Raw genomic sequence first — 23,142 nt, forward strand, 5'->3', positions numbered from 1 at the left:
TAATATTCCTGACATCTGACGGCAACCACATTTATAACTTGGTTTTAAACTACTGCTTCCTGTCAAACCATTGTAATTTCTTCAAATCCCTAAAATATGAAAGGATCTTAAGCTTTGCTGAGGGAATATAGGTATGTCTGCATTTTTGTTTTGATACAGAAAAAGAGTATGACTTTCCAAAAGCTGACCCTGATTTCCAGATCTGCATGTCGAAAAATGACATCTTTTCAAACAACACGAGAATCATGGAATTACAGAGAGTGACCGCCAGTGAATCTAGTGGGAGTCAGAAGCAGAGAGGAATGATTTTTAGCAGACAGGGTGCAGTTGAGGAACAGCTACTGCCTGGAATGACATGGGGATGGATGAGAAATTTACTTTACCACCTCCCTTGTTCTGTCTGCACAATGTATAAAATAGAAGCATTTTTGAAAGCAGTGGCTAAATCTTATCAGTTAAATAGAAACTATCCAGGTCAAAACTATCAAGTGTCACAGATGCAAATAGTAGCAATTTGTTAAAAATGTGTATTATAATCTTTTAAACCTTTTATCTTATAAATTATATGAAAAATAGAACACATTTGCAAAGTCATTTTGCTCATATAAAAATGGTAGAAGTAAAATTAACCTATCAAAGATAATAAAAACAACACATCTGCGTGTGGCATAGTTCCAAGACAGTCAGTGTTACAAGATACATCTTAATGTTTATTAGAGACAGGAAATAACATTTTTCAAAGGCTTTCCTCAAGGCATTTTTTACCTCTTGGTTCCTCAGGCTGTAGATCATGGGATTCAACAAAGGAATGACTATTGTGTAGAAGACAGAGGCCATTTTGTCTGTGTCAAAGGAATGGTTTGATTTGAGCTGCAGATACATGAAGATCAGAGTCCCGTAGAATACAGTGACAGCAGTCAGATGAGAACCACAGGATGAGGATGCTTTGTGCCTCCCTTCTGCAGATTGGATTCTCAGGATGGCAGCCACAATGTATTGGTAAGAAATAAGGACCGTGGTCAAAGAGCTGGTTATGTTGAATCCAGCAAAGATAAAAATCAAGATCTCTTTGAGGCTGGTGTCTGAGCAGGCAAGGGCCATCAAAGGAACATCATCACAATAGAAGTGATTAATAACATTGGGGCCATAGCAGACCAATCGAAAAGTAACAACTGTGTGGAGGAAAGCAACAGAAAAGCTGTATCAGTAAGGGCCTGCTACCAGTTGCATGCACACCTTTTGAGACATGATCACCATGTAGAGAAGAGGGTTGCAGATGGCCACATAGCGGTCATAAGCCATTACTGCAAGAAGGAACGTCTCCAAAATCAAGAAGTTCAGGAAAAAGCCCAGCTGTGCGCACATGCATAGAGAGATATGGACCTGTGCTTGGTCAGGAGTGTCTCCAGGAATTTTGGGGCTATTGATAAGGAGTAACAAAAGCCTACAAAGGCCAGATTACTGAGAAAAAAGTACATGGGTGTGTGAAGGTGAGGATCCAACTGGATTAAGGAAATGATGCCAACGTTTCCCACCAGAGTTAGAGAATATACCACTAAAATGAGAAGAAAGAGAAGCATTTCAATCTCTCTCTGGACTGAAAAACCCAAAAGAATGAGTTCCATCACCTGGTAATATTCTCTTCAATCATTTGTTCCAGTCTCTAAACTGCTGAAAAGAGACAAGTTAAAGACAGATAAGTTATCAGGAGTAAGGAATTGTCATCAGATGCCAAAACGTGTGTGTTTTAACTTGAGAAATTATTGCTCATTGAAGCAGAATAAGTGAAGTTGCTCAGTCGTGTCCGACCCTCTGCGACCCCATGGACTGTAGCCTACCAGGCTCGTCCATCCATGGAATTTTCCAGGCAAGAGTACTGGAGTGGGTTGCCATTTCCTTCTCCAGGGATCTTCCTGACCCAGGGATTGAACCCAGGACTCCCGCATTGCAGGCAGACGCTTTACCATCTGAGCCACCAGGGAAGTTCCCCAGAAGTTCTGAAGCACAATATCAGAACAAATAAATATATCCCTTCTCAAACTCTCCTGTCTATTTATAATCTTCTGAAGCCAAAAATTGAGGTTTAATAAAAATAATGTTTATAAATATATGTAATATTTTAGGTTTAGATTATTTCTAGTCATATTAAATAATAGAATAAAGACATTTTAAAATATCCTGCTCCCATATTTATTTCTCAGTGGAGTAAAACTTTAATATGTAACATTTTATTTGTTTTAATAGACATTTATTTTAACAAATGTTCATTATGCTAAATATAATACAAAGCTAAATGGGATATTCCATGGATAGAAAAGTGGAGGAAATTAAATATTTCTATTTGTGAATTAGGCAAATTTTGGATTCATATGTAATTTATTCATTTTCAAATACTACTTTCTAAAAGTGAAAAAGTACACTTGTAGTTAGAATACACATATGTTAAAAAGTAGAGTCCTTTATAATCATTTACTCAATGGACTTGAGTTTGAGCAATCTCCGGGGGACAGTGAAGGACAGGGAAGGCTGGCATGCTGCAGCACATGGGGTCACAAAGAGGCAGACACGACTGAGTGAGTGAATGGAACAAATGGTTTTACAGGAATTGTTTTCAACACATAATCAGGAATACTTTCTAAATTATTGGTGTAACATTGTTGGTGTTACCAATTTTTAGTGATTTTTTTTGCCTGGGGAGCCCTAACATGGGGCGGCCCAGCAACTACTTGCAAAGGCCTCCCGTAGCTGTTTGTTTCCTTCTATCAGAGCTAGCTGTGCTCTCCACTTTGGTTTTTTGCAAGCCAGGGCTCCTCCTGCCACTCTTCGCCAGGGGCCCATGGGAGGTGCCAGGTGCCCTCAGCTAGGTGACCCCAGCATCGCACCCCACTGTGGTGTTGATACACTCCCGAAGCCTCCTTCCCCGTGAGCAGTACTGCGCTGATCTAGAAATGTGTTTGCAAGGCTCGGAAAGTGTAGGGTGACACACGGCCCTGACTTGTGAATTGAGGCCCTTGGAGCAGGCTTGGTGGTCTGACCTCTGAGGAGCCAAACCCCAGCTGCGAGGAGAGCCCTGAAAACACATTCTCTTGCCTGCCTTTCCTTCCTCCAAGATAGCTTTCCCAGTCTCTTGTGTGCTGAGAGTCACACAGGGCTGGAATGCACTTGCTTTAATGTCATTATACAGTAGCGATTGCCCCTGAGGCCCTGCACCTAGGTTGGGCTCCCACACTCACAGGCAAATCAAAGTGACCTCCAAATGAGTAAGCTCATTGCATCAAGTGGCCAAAGAATTGGAGTTTCAGGTTCATATTTGTCCTTCCAATGTATATTCAGGCCTGATTTCCTTTAGGATGGAGTGGTTGGGTCTCCACACTTCAAAAACATCAAATCTTCGGCGGTCAACTTTCTTTTTTTTTTTTTATTTTTTCTTTTTATTATTTAAATTTCTTTTTTTTTTATTTTATTTTTTCTAATTTTATTTTATTTTTAAACTTTACATAATTGTATTAGTTTTGCCAAATATCAAAATGAATCCGCCACAGGTATACATGTGTTCCCCATCCCGAACCCTCCTCCCTCCTCCCTCCCCATACCATCCCTCTGGGCCGTCCCAGTGCACCAGCCCCAAGCATCCAGCATCGTGCATCGAACCTGGACTGGCAACTCGTTTCCTACATGATATTTTACATGTTTCAATGCCACTCTCCCAAATCTTCCCACCCTCTCCCTCTCCCACAGAGTCCATAAGACTGTTCTATACATCAGTGTCTCTTTTGCTGTCTCGTACACTAGGTTATTGTTACCATCTTTCTAAATTCCATATATATGCGTTAGTATACTGTATTTATGTTTTTCCTTCTGGCTTACTTCACTCTGTATAATAGGCTCCAGTTTCATCCACCTCATTAGAACTGATTCAAATGTATTCTTTTTAATGGCTGAGTAATACTCCATTGTGTATATGTACCACAGCTTTCTTTATCCATTCATCTGCTGATGGACATCTAGGTTGCTTCCATGTCCTGGCTATTATAAACAGTGCTGCGATGAACATTGGGGTACACGTGTCTCTTTCCCTTCTGGTTTCCTCAGTGTGTATGCCCAGCAGTGGGATTGCTGGATCATAAGGCAGTTCTATTTCCAGTTTTTTAAGGAATCTCCACACTGTTCTCCATAGTGGCTGTACTAGGTTGCATTCCCACCAACAGTGTAAGAGGGTTCCCTTTTCTCCACACCCTCTCCAGCATTTATTATTTGTAGACTTTTGGATCGCAGCCATTCTGACTGGTGTGAAATGGTACCTCATAGTGGTTTTGATTTGCATTTCTCTGATAACGAGTGATGTTGAGCATCTTTTCATGTGTTTGTTAGCCATCTGTATGTCTTCTTTGGAGAAATGTCTATTTAGTTCTTTGGCCCATTCTTTGATTGGGTCGTTTATTTTTCTGGAGTTGAGCTGTAGGAGTTGCTTGTATATTTTTGAGATTAGTTGTTTGTCGGTTGCTTCATTTGCTATTATTTTCTCCCATTCTGAAGGCTGTCTTTTCACCTTGCTTATAGTTTCCTTTGATGTGCAGAAGCTTTTAAGGTTAATTAGGTCCCATTTGTTTATTTTTGCTTTTATTTCCAATATTCTGGGAGGTGGGTCATAGAGGATCCTGCTGTGATGTATGTCGGAGAGTGTTTTGCCTATGTTCTCCTCTAGGAGTTTTATAGTTTCTGGTCTTACGTTGAGATCTTTAATCCATTTTGAGTTTATTTTTGTGTATGGTGTTAGAAAGTGGTCTAGTTTCATTCTTTTACAAGTGGTTGACCAGATTTCCCAGCACCACTTGTTAAAGAGATTGTCTTTAATCCATTGTATATTCTTGCCTCCTTTGTCAAAGATAAGGTGTCCATATGTGCGTGGATTTATCTCTGGGCTTTCTATTTTATTCCATTGATCAATATTTCTGTCTTTGTGCCAGTACCATACTGTCTTGATGACTGTGGCTTTGTAGTAGAGCCTGAAGTCAGGTAGGTTGATTCCTCCAGTTCCATTCTTCTTTCTCAAGATCGCTTTGGCTATCTGAGGTTTTTTGTATTTCCATACAAATTGTGAAATTATTTGTTCTAGCTCTGTGAAGAATACTGTTGGTAGCTTGATAGGGATTGTGTTGAATCTATAAATTGCTTTGGGTAGTATACTCATTTTCACTATATTAATTCTTCCAATCCATGAACATGGTATATTTCTCCATCTATTAGTGTCCTCTTTGATTTCTTTCACCAGTGTTTTATAGTTTTCTATATATAGGTCTTTAGTTTCTTTAGGTAGATATATTCCTAAGTATTTTATTCTTTCCGTTGCAATGGTGAATGGAATTGTTTCCTTAATTTCTCTTTCTGTTTTCTCATTATTAGTGTATAGGAATGCAAGGGATTTCTGTGTGTTGATTTTATATCCTGCAACTTTACTATAGTCATTGATTATTTCTAGTAATTTTCTGGTGGAGTCTTTAGGGTTTTCTATGTAGAGGATCATGTCATCTGCAAATAGTGAGAGTTTTACTTCTTCTTTTCCAATTTGGATTCCTTTTATTTCTTTTTCTGCTCTGATTGCTGTGGCCAAAACTTCCAAAACTATGTTGAATAGTAATGGTGAAAGTGGGCACCCTTGTCTTGGTCCTGACTTTAGAGGAAATGCTTTCAATTTTTCACCATTGAGGATAATGTTTGCTGTGGGTTTGTCATATATAGCTTTTATTATGTTGAGGTATGTTCCTTCTATTCCTGCTTTCTGGAGAGTTTTTATCATAAATGGATGTTGAATTTTGTCAAAGGCTCTCTCTGCATCTATTGAGATAATCATATGGTTTTTATTTTTCAATTTGTTAATGTGGTGTATTACATTGATTGATTTGCGGATATTGAAGAATCCTTGCATCCCTGGGATAAAGCCCACTTGGTCATGGTGTATGATCTTTTTAATGTGTTGTTGGATTCTGATTGCTAGAATTTTGTTAAGGATTTTTGCATCTATGTTCATCAGTGATATTGGCCTGTAGTTTTCTTTTTTTGTGGGATCTTTGTCAGGTTTTGGTATTAGGGTGATGGTGGCCTCATAGAATGAGTTTGGAAGTTTACCTTCCTCTGCAATTTTCTGGAAGAGTTTGAGCAGGATAGGTGTTAGCTCTTCTCTAAATTTTTGGTAGAATTCAGCTGTGAAGCCGTCTGGACCGGGGCTTTTGTTTGCTGGAATATTTTTGATTACAGTTTCAATTTCCGTGCTTGTGATGGGTCTGTTAAGATTTTCTATTTCTTCCTGGTCCAGTTTTGGAAAGTTGTACTTTTCTAAGAATTTGTCCATTCCTTCCACGTTGTCCATTTTATTGGCATATAATTGTTGATAGTAGTCTCTTATGATCCTTTGTATTTCTGTGTTGTCTGTTGTGATCTCTCCATTTTCGTTTCTAATTTTGTTGATTTGATTTTTCTCCTTTTGTTTCTTGATGAGTCTGGCTAATGGTTTGTCAATTTTATTTATCCTTTCAAAGAACCAGCTTTTGGTTTTGTTGATTTTTGCTATGGTCTCTTTTGTTTCTTTTGCATTTATTTCTGCTCTAATTTTTAAGATTTCTTTCCTTCTACTAACCCTGGGGTTCTTCATTTCTTCCTTTTCTAGTTGCTTTAGGTGTAGAGTTAGGTTATTTATTTGACTTTTTTCTTGTTTCTTGAGGTGTGCCTGTATTGCTATGAACTTTCCCCTTAGGACTGCTTTTACCGTGTCCCACAGGTTTTGGGTTGTTGTGTTTTCATTTTCATTCGTTTCTATGCAAATTTTGATTTCTTTTTTGATTTCTTCTGTGATTTGTTGGTTATTCAGCAGCGTGTTGTTCAGCCTCCATATGTTGGAATTTTTAATAGTTTTTCTCCTGTAATTGAGATCTAATCTTACTGCATTGTGGTCAGAAAAAATGCTTGGAATGATTTCTATTTTTTTGAATTTACCAAGGCTAGCTTTATGGCCCAGGATGTGATCTATCCTGGAGAAGGTTCCATGTGCGCTTGAGAAAAAGGTGAAATTCATTGTTTTGGGATGAAATGTCCTATAGATATCAATTAGGTCTAACTGGTCTATTGTATCATTTAAAGTTTGTGTTTCCTTGTTAATTTTCTGTTTAGTTGATCTATCCATAGGTGTAAGTGGGGTATTAAAGTCTCCCACTATTATTGTGTTATTGTTAATTTCTCCTTTCATACTTGTTAGCATTTGTCTTACGTACTGTGGTGCTCCCGTGTTGGGTGCATATATATTTATAATTCTTATATCTTCTTCTTGGATTGATCCTTTGATCATTATGTAGTGACCTTCTTTGTCTCTTTTCACAGCCTTTGTTTTAAAGTCTATTTTATCTGGTATGAGTATTGCTACTCCTGCTTTCTTTTGGTCCCTATTTGCATGGAAAATCTTTTTCCAGCCCTTCACTTTCAGTCTGTATGTGTCCCCTGTTTTGAGGTGGGTCTCTTGTAGACAACATATGTAGGGGTCTTGTTTTTGTATCCATTCAGCCAGTCTTTGTCTTTTGGTTGGGGCATTCAACCCATTTACGTTTAAGGTAATTACTGATAAGTATGATCCCATTGCCATTTACTTTATTGTTTTGGGTTCGAGTTTATACACCGTTTTTGTGTTTCCTGTCTAGAGAATATCCTTTAGTATTTGTTGGAGAGCTGGTTTGGTGGTGCAGAATTCTCTCAGCTTTTGCTTGTCTGAAAAGCTTTTGATTTCTCCTTCATACTTGAATGAGATCCTTGCTGGGTACAATAATCTGGGCTGTAGGTTATTTTCTTTCATCATTTTAAGTATGTCTTGCCATTCCCTCCTGGCTTGAAGAGTTTATATTGAAAGATCAGCTGTTATCCTTATGGGGATTCCCTTGTGTGTTATTTGTTGTTTTTCCCTTGCTGCTTTTAATATTTGTTCTTTGTGTTTGATCTTTGTTAATTTGATTAATATGTGTCTTGGGGTGTTTCTCCTTGGGTTTATCCTGTTTGGGACTCTCTGGGTTTCTTGTACTTGGGTGATTATTTCCTTCCCCATTTTAGGGAAGTTTTCCACTATTATCTCCTCAAGTATTTTCTCATGGTCTTTCTTTTTGTCTTCTTCTTCTGGAACCCCTATGATTCGAATGTTGTAGCATTTAATATTGTCCTGGAGGTCTCTGAGATTGTCCTCATTTCTTTTAATTCGTTTTTCTTTTATCCTCTCTGATTCATTTATTTCTACCATTCTATCTTCTAATTCACTAATCCTATCTTCTGCCTCTGTTATTCTACTATTTGTTGCCTCCAGAGTGTTTTTAATTTCATTTATTGCATTATTCATTATATATTGACTCTTTTTTATTTCTTCTAGGTCCTTGTTAACCCTTTCTTGCATCTTCTCAATCCTTGTCTCCAGGCTACTTATCTGTGATTCCATTTTAGTTTCAAGATTTTGGATCAATTTCACTATCATTATTTGGAATTCTTTATCAGGTAGATTCCCTATCTCTTCCTCTTTTGTTTGGTTTGGTGGGCATTTATCCTGTTCCTTTATCTGCTGAGTATTCCTCTGTCTCTTCATCTTGTTTAAATTGCTGAGTTTGGGGTGTCCTTTCTGTATTCTGGCAGTTTGTGGAGTTCTCTTTATTGTGGCATTTCCTCACTGTGTGTGGGTTTGTACAGGTGGCTTGTCAAGGTTTCCTGGTTAGGGAAGCTTGTGTCGGTGTTCTGGTGGGTGGAGCTGTATTTCTTCTCTCTGGAGTGCAATGAAATGTCCAGTAATGAGTTATGAGATGTCTATAGTTTTGGGTTGACTTTGGGCAGCCTGTATCTTGAAGCTCAGGGCTGTGTTCCTTTGTTGCTGGAGAATTTGCTTGGTATGTCTTGCCCTGGAACTTATTGGCCCTTGTGTGGTGCTTGGTTTCAGTGTCGGTATGGAGGCATTTGATGAGCTCCTGTCAATTAATGTTCCTTGGAGTCAGGAGTTCCCTGGAGTCAGGGTTTGGACTTGTCTCCTGCTTCCGGTTATCGGTCTTATTTTTACAGTAGTTTCAAAACTTCTCCTTCTATACAGCACCATTGATAAAACATCTACATTAAAGATGAAAAGTTTCTCTACAGTGAGGGTCACTCAGAGAGGTTCACAGGGTTACATGGAGAAGAGAAGAGGGAGGAGGGAGTTAGAGGTGACCCAAATGAGATGAGGTGAATCAATAGTGGAGAGAGTGGGCTAGCCAGTAGTCACTTCCTTATGTGCACTCCACAACTGGACCACTCAGAGATGTTCACGGGGTTATACAGAGAAGAGAAGGAGGAGGAAGGTAACAGAGGTGGCCAGAAGGATAAAAGGGGGAATGAAAAGGAGGGAGACAGATCCAGCCAGTAATCAGTTCCCTAAGTGTTCTCCACCGTCTGGAACACACAGAAATTCAGAGTTGGGTAGAGTAGAGAGGGGTTAGGGAGGAGACACAGGCGACCTGGTGGAGAAAAAGGAGAGTCCAAAGGCAGAGAGAGCAGTCAAGCCAGTAATCTCGCTCCCTAGTGAAAAATGGGTCCTGAAGATTGGGTCCTTAAAGGTACAAAATTGGTAACAAATACATAAAAGCAAAAATTAAAAATCTAGAGTAGAGTTTGGAATTTCAAAAATACGATGTTAAAGAAAAGAAGAAGGAAAAGAAAGAGAGAAAAAACGAACAAACAAAAACAAACAAGGTCGCAAAAATTATAAAGAAAGTACAGGTACAAAATTGATAACTAATACCAGAAAGCAAAAATTAAAAATCTAGAGTAGAGTTTGGAATTTCAAAAATACAATGTTAAAAAAAAAAAGAAGAAGAAAAATAAAGAGAGAAAACAAACAAACAAATACAAACAATGTCACAAAAATTATAAAGAAAATACAGGTACAAAATTGATATCAAATACCAAAAAGCATAAATTAAAAATCTAGAGTAAAGTTTGGAATTTCAGATATACAATGTTATATAAAAGAAGAAGAGAAAGAAACAGAGAGAAGAAAAAAAAAAGTCACAGAAATTATATAAAAAAAAACTATAGGTACAAAATTGATAACATATACCAAAAAGCGAAAATTAAAAATCTAGAGTAGAGTTTGGAATTTCAAAAATACAATGTTAAAGAAAAGAAGAAAAAAACAAAAACAAAAAAAAAACAAGGTCAAAAAATTATAAAATATATATATATGAAGTTTGCTGAAGAAGAAAAAAAATAGGGTCTTTTTTTTTTTTTTGCAAAGTAATAGGTTATAAAAGTGAAAATTAAAGGAACAATAGAGGACTTAAAATTTTTTTTTAATTAAAAAAAAAAGAAAGAATGATCGTAAAAATAATAAAAATATATCTAGGACTTTTTTGTTTTTTGTTTTTTTTGTGGGTGTTGTGGGTTCAGTTCATTTTTGGCTAGTTCCTTGGTCAGATTTATATTTCTCAAGATCTATAGGCCCCTTCCTATGTAGTCCGTAGTAACCACAGGGTTTTGATCTATTGCCTGTAGCTTCCAAGGCGTTTCCCTCTGTTATATCTTCTTCTGTTTGCTAGTCTCTTCAGTATCTGGTTTCCGCCCTGACACAAAGGGCACAGTGGAGGACACTTTTTTTTTTTTTTTTTTTTTTAAGGCTTACTTGTTCAGTTGCGCTGTGGGGAGGGAGGGAGGGATGCTGCAAACAAATAACACTGGCGTGGGCTCGCAGTGCCTCAGCCACCCTGGGTCTGCCCCCACTCACGGCGCGTGTAGCCTCCCTGTCCACACTGCTCGGACTCTAGGTTGTTCCGCCGGGAACAATCCGAGGCCGGCCCTGGGTTGCATACACCTCCCAGGTCCAAGCCGCTCAGGTTCAGGCACTCGGGTAGTCCTCAGAGGCGCAGACTCAGTTGGGCCTGCGTTTTGTGCTCTTCCCAGGTCCGAGCAGCTCAGGTGATGAGGTGTTTGGCGAGCGCCAATGCTGTGACTTATCGCCTCCCTGCCACTCGGTTATCTGGGTGTAAAACTGGCGCACCTTCTCAGGCAGATGTTGACCGTCCAGACCCCCAAGAAGTTTTAGTTAGCAAAGAAGCCTGCTTACAGTTTTATAGATAATGTCTCTCTGGGGCTGCGATTGCGCCCTTCCGGCTCTGGCTGCCTGTCACCGGAGGGGGAAGGTCTGCAGCCGGCTATCTCTGTTCAGTCCTTTGTTCCGTGCGCGGGCCTGGCGGTCTTAGGTTAGGGCTGGCTTTCCGCGTGGTAGGTATCCCACAGTCTGGTTTGCTAGCCCAAATTATTTCGCTCAGATAGCGCTCAGGGTATTCAGGCCAGATTCTTACTCTCAGCGATGCAGCCCACGCCGCGCCTCCCTGCCCAGCCCCCGCTTGCTAATGGCGGATGCAGGCGTCTGCGCTGCTTCTCCGCTGGGGGAGTTACCGTAGGGCTCGCAATCTGCGAGTTTTAATTGTTTATTTATTTTTTCTCCCTGTTATGTTGCCCTCTGTGCTTCCAAAGCTCGGCACAGATTCGGCAGTGAGAAGGTTTCCTGGTGTTTGGAAACTTCTCTCTTTTTAAGATTCCCTTCCTGGGACGGAACTCCGTCCCTCCCTCTTTTGTCTCTTTTTTTTTGTCTTTAATATTTTTTCCTACCTCCTTTCGAAGAGTTGGGTTGCGTTTCTGGGTGCCTGATGTCCTCTGCCGGCATTCAGAAGTTGTTTTGTGGAATTTACTCGACGTTTAAATGCTCTTTTGATGAATTTGTGGGGGAGAAAGTGTTCTCCCCGTCCTACTCCTCCGCCATCTTGGCTCCTCCCCTCAACTTTCTTTATAGTCCAACTTTCACATCCATACATGACACATGGATAAACCATAGCCTTGACTAGACAGATCTTTGTTGGCAAAGTAACATCTCTGCTTTTTAGCATGCTGTCTAGTTTGGTCATCACTTTCTTTCCAAGTTGTAAGCATCTTTTCAGAGAAGGCAATGGTACTCCACTCCAGTACTCTTGCCTGGAAAATCCCATGGACGGAGGAGCCTGGTGGGCTGCAGTCCATGGGGTCGCTAAGAGTTGGACACGACTGAGAGACTTCACTTTCACTTTTCACTTTCATGCATTGGAGAAGGACATGTCAACCCACTCCAGTGTTCTTGTCTGGAGAATCCAAGGGACAGGGGAGCCTGGTGGGCTGCCGTCTATGGGGTCGCACAGAGTCAGACACGACTGAAGTGACTTAGCAGCAGCAGTAGCAAGCCTCTTTTAATTTCATGGCTGCAGTCACCATCTGCAGTGATTTCCAAGCCCCCGAAAATAAAGTCTGCCGCTCTTTCCACTTTTTCCCCATCTATTTGCCCTGAAGTGATGAGGCCAGATGGCATGATCTTAGTTTTCTGAATGTTGAGCTTTAAGGTAGCCCTTATATTCTCCTTTTTCACTTTCATCAAGAGGCTCTTTAGTTCTTCCCTTTCTGCCATAAGGGTGGTGTCATCTGTATATCTGAGGTTATTGACATTTTTCCTGGCAATCTTGATTCCACCTTGTGCTTCATCCGACCCAGAGTTACTCACGATGTACTCTGCATATAAGTTAAATAAGCAGGGTGACAATATACAGCCTTGACATATTCCTTTTCCTATTTGGAACCAGTCTGTTGTTCCATGTCCAGTTCTAACTGTTGCTTCCTGACCTGCATACAGATTTCTCAAAAGGCAGGTCAGGCAGTGTGATATTCCCATCTCTTTAAGAATTTTCCCCACTTTATTGTGATCCACACAGTCAAAGGCTTTGGCATAGTCAATAAAGCAGAAATAGATGTTTCTCTGCAACTCTCTTGCTTTTTCCTTGATCCAGTGGATGTTGGCAATTTGATCTATGGTTCCTCTCCCTTTTCTAAATCCAGCTTGAACATCTGGAAGTTCACAGTTCACATATTGTTGAAGCCTGGCTTGAAGAATTTTGAGCATTACTTTACTAGTGTGTTAGATGAATGCAACTGTGAGGCAGTTTGAACATTCTTTGTCATTGCCTTTTTTTGGGACTGGAATGAAAACTTACCCTACAACCTAGAGGTTTTCAATTGCAAATGCTAAAAGAACCAGCTTTGCAGTTTCCAATAAAAAAAAAAAGTTTCATTTTAATCAATTTTCTCTGAAATCCAAGGAATATCATGGTCATCCTGCATCAAAAAGTCATCTTTCCTTTATGTAGTCATAGTTTAATGCCTAAATTATAGACCAAATAATGCTCAAATTGACTCTGGTATCAGGGGCAGATCAGCTGATAAAAAGCTTGGATTGTCCCTCTGGAGGGAAGTGAGACCTTGGTCCCATCAGAAGAATCTGAGGGGTTAAGGGAATTTGCAGGAGTGGGGAAAGCTTGGTCCATCCTACATGTACCATAATCTTAAATAATACTTATTTACTTTACCGAGGTAAAAAAAAAATTATAAAAACAAATATAAATCACTGAAAGGTAAAGAAATTCATAATCTGTGATCGAAAGCTTCATTCTAAGAAAACTGTGTTTTCTTAACCTAGAGAGTAGACTAAATTCAAATCTGACCAGCTTACCAGATAACAAACAAAAAAATTGTTTATGGGTAAGCTTAGAAAAGTCTTTTCCATATATCTTGAAGGAGCAGTATTTTTGCAAAGGCATCAGTGTGAAACCATAGAAGGCATGTTTAAAACCTGATTAAATTGAAATTTACAAAGTAATTTGGTCACTGCTGTAACTTGAAACACTTGAATATGATAACTAGAATTATAACTGACAGCATTTTACCAGAACATATCAGATTTTCATGAATGTCACATAATTTCTAGGATATCTATATGAGGATATATCTATCTATCTAGGATATATATGTTATATCTATATTACTAGGATATCTATATGGTTGATGATCTGTATCATCAACCATACAATATAACTTGAGAAGATTCATCACTCTTTCTGACAACACTTCCCATGTAGTTTAACATGCCAAATGAACTCAAGTTGTTTAATATCTCTCTTTGGGAGGTCTCAGGGGCCCTCTGAAGCATCCCAAAGTTAGCTAGAAGTCAATTATTTAGGAAGGTTTGTTCATAAATATCAAAAGGGTTTATAACAGTCAGATGGGATCACATAAGTTACTGTGAAACAAAACTTCTCCACTTAGCCGAAGTTAACAAAAGATTTCAAAGGTCAACCTAGAACAGATCACTTAAGAGGTAAAGAAACTTAAAATCCATTAGCAAAGGCAGTTCAACATCTCAAGAAAGCTTGTAGCAGGCACAAAACTCTTTTCTGGGGGTCCACTTTCCGTAAAACCTCCTTATCCCTTTCTGTATCCATTCCTTTGCTTCTCTCATCCTGAAACTGCCACCTGTAAGTCAGAACTACTTCTTTTTCCTTCGTAAAATGCGATTTCATTCCTCATACCTTCTTTAATAACAAGACATACATTTTCCTTAAGCAACCAAGACCTGACTTTTATATTGGCATTCTATGGGTTGGTGAACATACACATCAGTGATGCTATCGGAAAAAAAATTGCTTTCTTATAGTGAACATCTTAGGATGGCACCAGACACTATTCAGGATAGTCAAAAATCTCTTTAGTTTCTGTGTAAGAGGAAAGGCCTGTCAAGTCGTGAATGTTTCAGAACCTTAATTTATTTGGAAATGACCTAGCTATTCAATACACTGTCGTCACGTAGTTTAGCACAAGGATAGAAACTCAGGTAAACAAAATCTGGAGAAACTACTGTAAGTTCAGTTCAGTTCAGCTGCTCAGTCGTGTCTGACTCTTTGTGACCCCGTGGACTGCAGGATGCCAGGCTTCCCTGTCCATCACCAACTCCAGGGCCTTGCTCAAACTCATGTCCGTCGAGTCAGTGATGCCATCCAACCATCCTATCCTCTGTTGTCCCCTTCTCCTCTGCCTTCAATCGAGACTATTATAGACATATTTTAAAGTATAATTATTTTTAATAGTTTATCTAAAAGCTGATATTGCATTTACATTTTTTAGGAGTTTTTTTGTTTGTTTTTAGAGGTATTTTTTTGACAAGTTTGTGACAGATATAACAATATAGCAATATTTAACTTATAATAAACCTAGGCACTATGAAAATTTTATGCTTAATGTTAATGACTCTCAGAAATGCCTACATTAGAAAAAAATACTATATATTTAATATTGATTATTTCCCAGTTCACATGAATCTAAAATTCATTTAGGTCAATTTTTTATTGTATTTAGAATTGTTCAGTTTGTAAGGGCTTCCTTTTTTTTTAGATTATTTAAATAAGAACTCACAACTTCAGCAATATTATCAAAAAACAGAAGACTCACACTGAGACATACATAAATCCACACAGACAGACAGACAGACAGAGATCTTCTAGTTTTCCACCTAAGATTTAAAATATCTCTTTGACCTCCTTTTTGGGCTGGGGGGGTTTGAAGTTCTCATTTGCCGAAGGCTAAGGTCTCAGGTGTTGGAGAAGACTCTTGAGAGTCCCTTGGACTGCAAGGAGATCCAACCAGTCCATTCTGAAGATCAGCCCTGGGATTTCTTTGGAAGGAATGATGCTAAAGCTGAAACTCCAGAACTTTGGCCACCTCATGCGAAGAGTTGACTCATTGGAAGAGACTCTGATGCTGGGAGGGATTGGAGGCAGGAGGAGAAGGGGACGACAGAGGATGAGATGGCTGGATGGCATCACTGACTCGATGGACGTGAGTCTGAGTGAACTCCGGGAGTTGGTGATGGACAGGGCGGCCTGGCGTGCTGCAATTCATGGGGTCGCAAAGAGTCGAACACGACTGAGCAACCGAACTGAAATGAACTGAAGGTGGGCAGTGTTTTTCAAGGAAAGGGTTAACTTCAAGCTTTGCCCTAGGCAGGCCTTTTTAACAAGCTAATTGTTTTTAATTGCATATGCAAAAGAACCAGCTTTACAGTTTCCAGGAGAAAAAAAATATTTATTTTAACCAATTTTCTCTGGTTCTATAGAATATCATGTCCATCCTAGGTCAGGTCATCTGTCTTTTCTGTAACCCTAACCCTAACCCTTTTCCTAACCCTAACCCTGAATTATAGACAGATCAGCTGACAAGGTTTCCGTAGGTCAACCTGCGGAAGGATCATTAACGTGGTCAGCTCAGAGAGCGGCGCAGTGACCTCGCCTCGCCCCGCCCGGCTCGTGAGCCTCTCCTCCAACCGTGCGGCGCGGGATGGGAAGGTAGGGAGGGAAAGACGTCTGGAAGGCGGCGCGCCCCGGGCGGGCGGTCGGGCCCAGTGGCCTTTCCGGTGGTAGGGGATGAGGGGCCGCGCGAGAAGGTGGGGGGCGGCGTGCAGAGTGGGGGTCGGGTGGGAAAGGCGGCTCTCCTCCGCCTTCCCGCCCGCCCCTCCGCGCCTCCATCCCCGGCCGGGCACCACCCTTGCCCCGCGCCCGGTGGCGTCGTCTCCGGTGTCCCTCTTCCGCCCGACCTCCCCGCCAGGTTCCTTCGAGGTTGGGTCCGAGGGTTCGGGGCGGGGGAGGGGGTGCTCAGCGCGCCCCCATCCCATCCCCACGCTCCTTTGCCCGTGGCGCCGGCCACGACTGCCTTCCCCCCGGCCGCGGACCTCACGGCGCGGATCCTCCGGTCGCGTCTCGCGGGCTGTGCGGCCTGACGGGTGGCGGCTCCCCGCGGCGGGGCCGCTTGCTTGCTCTTGGCATCCCGCCGCTGGCCCTGGACTGGTCTGCCTCGGCCGGTCGTCGGTCGTCCGCTGCTCTGGGCCTGCCGCGCGGTCGCCAGGCGCCTCCCCACGCCCTCCGAGCCTCGGGGCTTGCTCCCAACCCCCCTTCCCCACGCGTCCCGCGGCTGTCTTGTCCGGTTCTCTCGCTCTCTCACTTCTGTCGTGTCCCTTGCCCGCTTGGCGCCACGCTGCCTTTCGGAGCCCCTTCCCTCTGCCCTTGGTGGGGGGCGGAGAAGGATGCCTGGGGCTTGGGCAGGGGACCCCGGTGGTTGAGGGGAGAGGTCGGGGGGTGGGGGGTGCGGCCGTACGGGTGGAGCTTTTTTTAAAAAAAATTGTTTAATTAAAAACATTTACACGTTCTATTTATTCAGTTCTAAAACACCACACTTATTGCACAGGGTCCCCATGGAAAGGCCCCCTCTCAGCAGGACAGCCACAGATTCCATCATGAAAGGGCAGCAAGGTGCCCTCCTCCCTTCTTTTCTGCCCGGGTGGCCACCAGGTTTTCAAATCCCCACCAGGTGGTGGGGGAGGGGTCTGCCCCGTTTTGGGTGGACGTGGGGGTGGTCGTCTGGCGTCGGCGGGGACCTCCGGGGGCGGCGGTCGACCAGCGCACGGCCAGGCCCCCAAGCGTCACGGACCAGCAGCGCCTAGGCCCGCGGGCAGAGACGCGGTGGTGGTTGACATAGGGGCGGTTGCCCGTGGGTCGCGCCGTGCCGCTCGCTCGCCTCCCCCTCTTCTGGTACCTAATGCGTGGGGCTTTCCTGGTGGCTCAGATGGTAAAGCGTCTGCCTTCAGTGCGGTAGACCCGGGTTCGATCCCTGGGTTGGGAGGATCCCCTGGAGAAGGAAATGGCAACCCACTCCAGTACTCTTGCCTGGAAAATCCCATGGACGGAGGAGCCTGGTAGGCTACAGTCTATGGGGTCACAAAGAGTCGGACACGACTGAACGACTTCACTTCACAGCTGATAAAAAGCTTCGGTTGTCTTGGTGGGGTGGATTTACTCCTGGATGGATTTCACCTGGCGCCAGTAGCTAGGCTCGCCGGCCTCTCCTGGAAGTGGGCGTATGCGCGGAGCACACTTGGCCCGCGTTGGGGGCGGAGCGCACCTCCGAGCTCCTAGGCTGTGGGTCCCAGGTCTCAGGGGTCGCCATTGCGGCTGGGAACGCCCATTTCGTGGGCTCCTGGGTCCCCATCGATGGGCATCCAGTGAGTGGAGCGGAGGGGTGTGGACCACAGGTAAAGGAACTGGGGCTCCGTGGCACAGGGTGGAGCAGGGAACCACGTGTTCCGCCCTCTGTTGGCACAGTCTAGGAGCCCCCTAACCTGGCGGTCGCAGAAAGGCCTCGCCATTGGGGTCAAGGCCTTTACCACTTTACCCCTTCGCATAAAGCTCAGACCCGCGCGGTTTTCCAAAGCAGCCCATTGCCTGCAGCGAGGTCCCCAGGAAGTCCAAGGGATTTATCCTGCCTGGTGATTTCACCTGCTGGGACTCCACAACCCTTAGTCTGGCCGACTGGCCCAGCCCTGCTACCGGCAGTTTGCAGCCCAGTGGGCCCTTGACCACCTGCTGGGATGGGAAAGGGAAGGGTCCACGAATTGCACCCTAGCTACTTAGTAGGGTGCATGGATTTAAACGCCACCCAGGCAGAAAAGAAGGGTAGGGCACCTTGCTGCCCTTTCATGGTGGAATCTGTGGCTGTCCTGCTGAGAGGGGGGCCTTTCCATGGGGACCCTGTGCAATAAGTGTGGTGTTTTAGAACTGAATAAATAGAACATGTACAGTTTTTTAAATTATGTGGTGCTTTAATTAAAAAAAAAAGCTCCAAGTTTTATTTTGCAAATTGAGGTCTAAAAATTGAAGGCCTGTTTTTCTTCCACTGTGGCATTCTATGAAGAAATGTGCGTTTTCTTTTTTTTTTTTTAGGAAAAGAGTCACAAAAATGAGGGAAACAGAAAGCCCAGAGGTGCCCCTGTAGTTTGGTGAAGGCTTTAGGAGGTCGCTTGTAAATGCTGCTGGCTATAGGGAGGCAGTCTCTTCCTGTGGCTGATGGGCACAGAGCTCTGCAGACTTATCCTTTGCATGGATGTTCTTGTTTGTGGAAATCCAGCTTGAAGCCATCTCCTGATGTGTAAGAACTTCCCAGACCAGACCCCTAGGCAAATCCCTTAGGGCCAGGGACTCCTTCCTTCATTGTATTTGTCTCTTTGACTGAAAAGCAGCAATGACATGTTTTTCTTTAAATCTGGTCTATCATCCAGGCCTTGGAGTAATATTTCCCATCCCTCTCAATAGGCTTGGGTTCCAGGAATGAACTATAGTCAGTTGTCCATGATTCTACAGATGAGGACACTGAGGGTGGAGGACTGTCTAAGGGAGAACGGAGATCCTTCCAGGAACCCTGGCTCCTGGGTTTTTGATGAGCTTCCTACCCAGCACGGTCATTGATTGGCAAGTGTTGACATTGAGAATAAACTATTGGTGGAAATGTGAAAGGCTTTTTTAAAGAATGTGCCTACCAGCTGTGCATCTTATGGAGTATTTCATTTCCTCCCCAACCCTTGGAAAGTGCTGGCCACAGGGTAGATGCTTCATCATTTTTATTGAACAAGTTCAATTTCACACAATTATATCCATAGTGTCAGCAACACTATGAGGTATTTTAGAACAGTGATCATCATAGTTGGTACTTCACGGATCAGTAAAGAAAGAAAACTTTTTCTTAGGAAGGCTGTAACAATTGCTAAGTTTTAAGTTTATCCCACAAGGATATTAAAAAAAATGAAACAAATCTCTCCAATCATCACCAAGGCCGTCGGAGGTCTGTCGAGGACCCCACACAAGGGAGGGTCTACCTCTTGGGACACCCCTGCTTCAGCCTCTCCCTAAGCCAGCAACCTGGGACAGCTGAGTACACTTGAAGTTCCTTCCTTGACCTCGGGAGTTTTTTCAGAAGACAATTTTTTGACAGACAGGTGGGGGAAGTTTTTGGGATGTTTCAAGTACAGTCCATTTATTGTGCACTCTTTCTGTTCCCTGGTGGCTCAGTCGGTAGTCTACCTGCAGTGCAGGAGACCCGGGTTCAATCCCTGGGTCGGGAAGATCTCCTGGAGAAGGAAATGACAGCCCACTCCAGTATTCTTGCCTGAAGAATTCAATGGACTGAGGAGTCTTGTGGGCTACAGTCATAGGGTCACAAAGGGTTGGACATGGCTGAGTGACCGAACACTTATTTCTATTATTTGATCAGCTCCACCTCAGATCATCAGGCATTAGATCCTAGAGGTTGGGGGCCCCTGCTTTAGTTCCCTCTTTCATCTTCTACACAGCTCCAGCCTGCTTCCTCCTCCTCTTCCACCTGCAGAACTACCTGCGGGGCTTCTCTGAATGTGGCTAAGAATCTCCTTCCCTCACGTCCTTGTGTCTGAGTCCCTTCTCCTAACTGGGTTTCCCTGATCTCCATTTAGGCACTTTTGCCCCAGGTGGTGCTAGTGGTAAAGAGTCTATCTGCCAATGCAGGCATTCGGTCCCTGGATTGGGAAGATCCCCTGGAGGAGGACACGGCAACCTACTCCAGTATTCTTGCCTGGAAAATTCCCATGGACAGAGGAGCCTGGCAGGCTCTGACAGTCAGACGTGACTGAAGCGACTTAGCACAGCATACCAGAGGACCTTAGAACTGTAGACTCACATGATTGTTTTGGCTCCTTGGAGTCCCTTGTCATTCCACGTGTATGTTAGGGTCAGCTTGTGTATTGCTTCCTACAGGCCTGGAGAGGGTAACAGGCAGGAAGGCCAGGGGTCTCCAGACAGAGGAAATAGGCTGCAAGTGTCAGACCTTTTTTTGTCTCTCTCTCAAGAGGCAGGAGGAAAGAAACTAGTGTTGCAATTTTTCTCCATCTCCATACAAATTTAAAAGGAGGCTTCTCTGAAAATTCTGTGTTGCCATGACGACTCCTGGCTCCACCTGAATTTAACTTTTCTCAAACCTTGAGCTAAGCAGCGCACTTTTCTTATGGAAATGTTTGTCTTAAGCCGTGTTAATGTGCTATGTATTTACCCAAGACTCTGTCTTCAGGTTGGTTCCCCCTAAAGGCTCAGAACCGACTTGACCAACCAGTATGTCTTACTCATACCTGGTTCTCCTAATCTATGTTAATGAAACTATATGTTTGCTTGGAAATCTGCCTTTCTTCAAGATTCATGCCAATCATTTTATGGCCCGGATGACTCACCTGCTGCCAGTGTTATCTCAGTGCATGTTGCAGGTGAGGGGCCTGGTGCCATTCTCTGAGACATTGTCTTTCTTTAATTAGCAGACTGCTAGTGGCTGTATAACATCTGGCTAAAGACTAGCAGGGGGTACTCTTTCTTCCCGCTTCTGATGTCTATGTCAGCAGCTTTCTCTATCTCTTTTATAGTTTAATAAAACTTTATAACACAAAACCTCTGAGCGATCAAGCTTCGTCACTGGCCCTGGATTGAACTCTTCTCCTCTGGAGGCCAAGAATCCTGGCGTCTTTTGTGGTTTAGCAACAACCTTTCAGCCTTTTGTAATTCATATTGAATCTTCATTTCAGATTGAAGATGCATTCCATGATATTGCCAACTTAAGTCTTTCCATCATAATGGAATATCTGTACATGTATTTAGGGTATTTTTCAGCAATCGTGTATACTTTCCAGTGATGCCAGTCTTGTCATCCTCATTACATCCATGGCAAAGTATTTTATTCATGTTTACGTTATTGAAAGGGAACTGTTTTTTTAAATTGCTTTTCAGATTGTTATTTGCTAATATATACAGATAAAACTGTGTAATCATTCGTTTTTATCAGTTTGGACAGCTTGATAGTTGTCTTTACTTTCTTTACTTTCTCATAATTTAAGATTACCCTGGCTCATATGTTTACAGTCTCACCCCTAGTCTCAGTCATTTCTTCAAAGAACTGTCCTTTTTTTTTTTTTAACATTAAATTATTTTTGACTGTGCTGAGTCTTTATTGCTAGTTTGTCTAGTTGTAGTGAGCAGAGGCTGCCCTCTAGTGGCCGTGAATTATTTTTGACTATGCTGGGTCTTGGAGAATTTTGAGCGTGTGAGATGAGTGCAATTGTGCGGTAGTTTGAGCATTCTTTGGCATTGCCTTTCTTTGGGATTGGAATGAAAACTGCCCTTTTCCAGTCCTGTGGCCACTGCTGAGTTTCCCAAATTTGCTGGCATATTGAGTGCAGCACTTTCACAGCATCATCTTTCAGGATTTGGAATAGCTCAACTGGAATTCCATCACCTCCACTAGCTTTGTTCGTAGTGATGCTTTCTAAGGCCCACTTGACTTCACATTCCAGGATGTCTGGCTCTAGGTCAGTGATCACACCATCGTGATTATCTGGGTCGTGAAGATCATTTTTGTACAGTTCTTCTGTGTATTCTTGCCATCTCTTCTTAATGTCTTCTGCTTCTGTTAGGTCCATACCATTTCTGTCCTTTATTGAGCTCATCTTTGCATGAAATGTTCTTTTGGTATCTCTGATTTTCTTGAAGAGATCCCTAGTCTTTCCCATTCTGTTGTTTTCCTCTATTTCTTTACATTGATCACTGAAGAAGGCCTTCTTATCTCTTCTTGCTATTCTTTGGAACTCTGCATTCAGATGTGTATATCTTCCCTTTTCTCCTTTGCTTTCACTTCTCTTCTTTTCACAGCTATTTGTAAGGCCTCCACAGACAGCCATTTTGCTTTTTTGCATTTCTTTTCCATGGGAATGGTCTTGATCCCTGTTTCCTGTACAGTGTCACGAACCTCATTCCATAGTTCATCAGGCACTCTATCTATCAGATCTAGGCTCTTAAATCTATTTCTCACTTCCACTGTATAATCATAAGGGATTTGATTTAGGTCATACCTGAATGGTCTAGTGGTTTTCCCCACTTTCTTCAATTTCAGTCTGAATTTGGCAATAAGGAGTTCATGGTCTGAGCCACAGTCAGCTCCTGGTCTTGTTTTTGCTGACTGTATAGAGCTTCTCCATCTTTGGCTGCAAAGAATATAATCAATCTGATTTCGGTGTTGACCATCTGGTGATGTCCATGTATAGAGTCTTCTCTTGTGTTGTTGGAAGAGGGTGTTTGTTATGACCAGTGCATTTTCTTGGCAAAAGTCTATTAGTCTTTGCCCTGCTTCATTCTGTATTCCAAGGCCAAATTTGTGTGTTACTCCAGGTGTTTCTTGACTTCCTACTTTTGCATTCCAGTCCCCTATAATGAAAAGGACATCTTTTTTGGGTGTTAGTTCTAAAAGGTCTTGTAGGTCTTCATAGAACCATTCAACTTCAGCTTCTTCAGTGTTACTGGTTGGGGCATAGACTTGGATTACTGTGATATTGAATGGTTTGCCTTGGAAATGAAC

The 23,142-nt window shown here is 42.6% G+C and overlaps 1 long non-coding RNA gene and 1 pseudogene across 1 annotated transcript in view; one reads left to right on the forward strand and one right to left on the reverse strand.

The window, feature by feature from the left end:
- LOC133258669 (uncharacterized) overlaps nucleotides 1-23,142 on the forward strand; it is a 65,208-nt gene that overhangs the window by 23,103 nt on the left and 18,963 nt on the right. The window lies entirely within an intron of this gene.
- Nucleotides 634-2,026, reverse strand: LOC133258114 (olfactory receptor 8U3-like; annotated as a pseudogene).

Source organism: Bos javanicus, chromosome 12 (assembly GCF_032452875.1).
Source record: "Bos javanicus breed banteng chromosome 12, ARS-OSU_banteng_1.0, whole genome shotgun sequence".
NCBI lineage: Eukaryota > Metazoa > Chordata > Mammalia > Artiodactyla > Bovidae > Bos > Bos javanicus.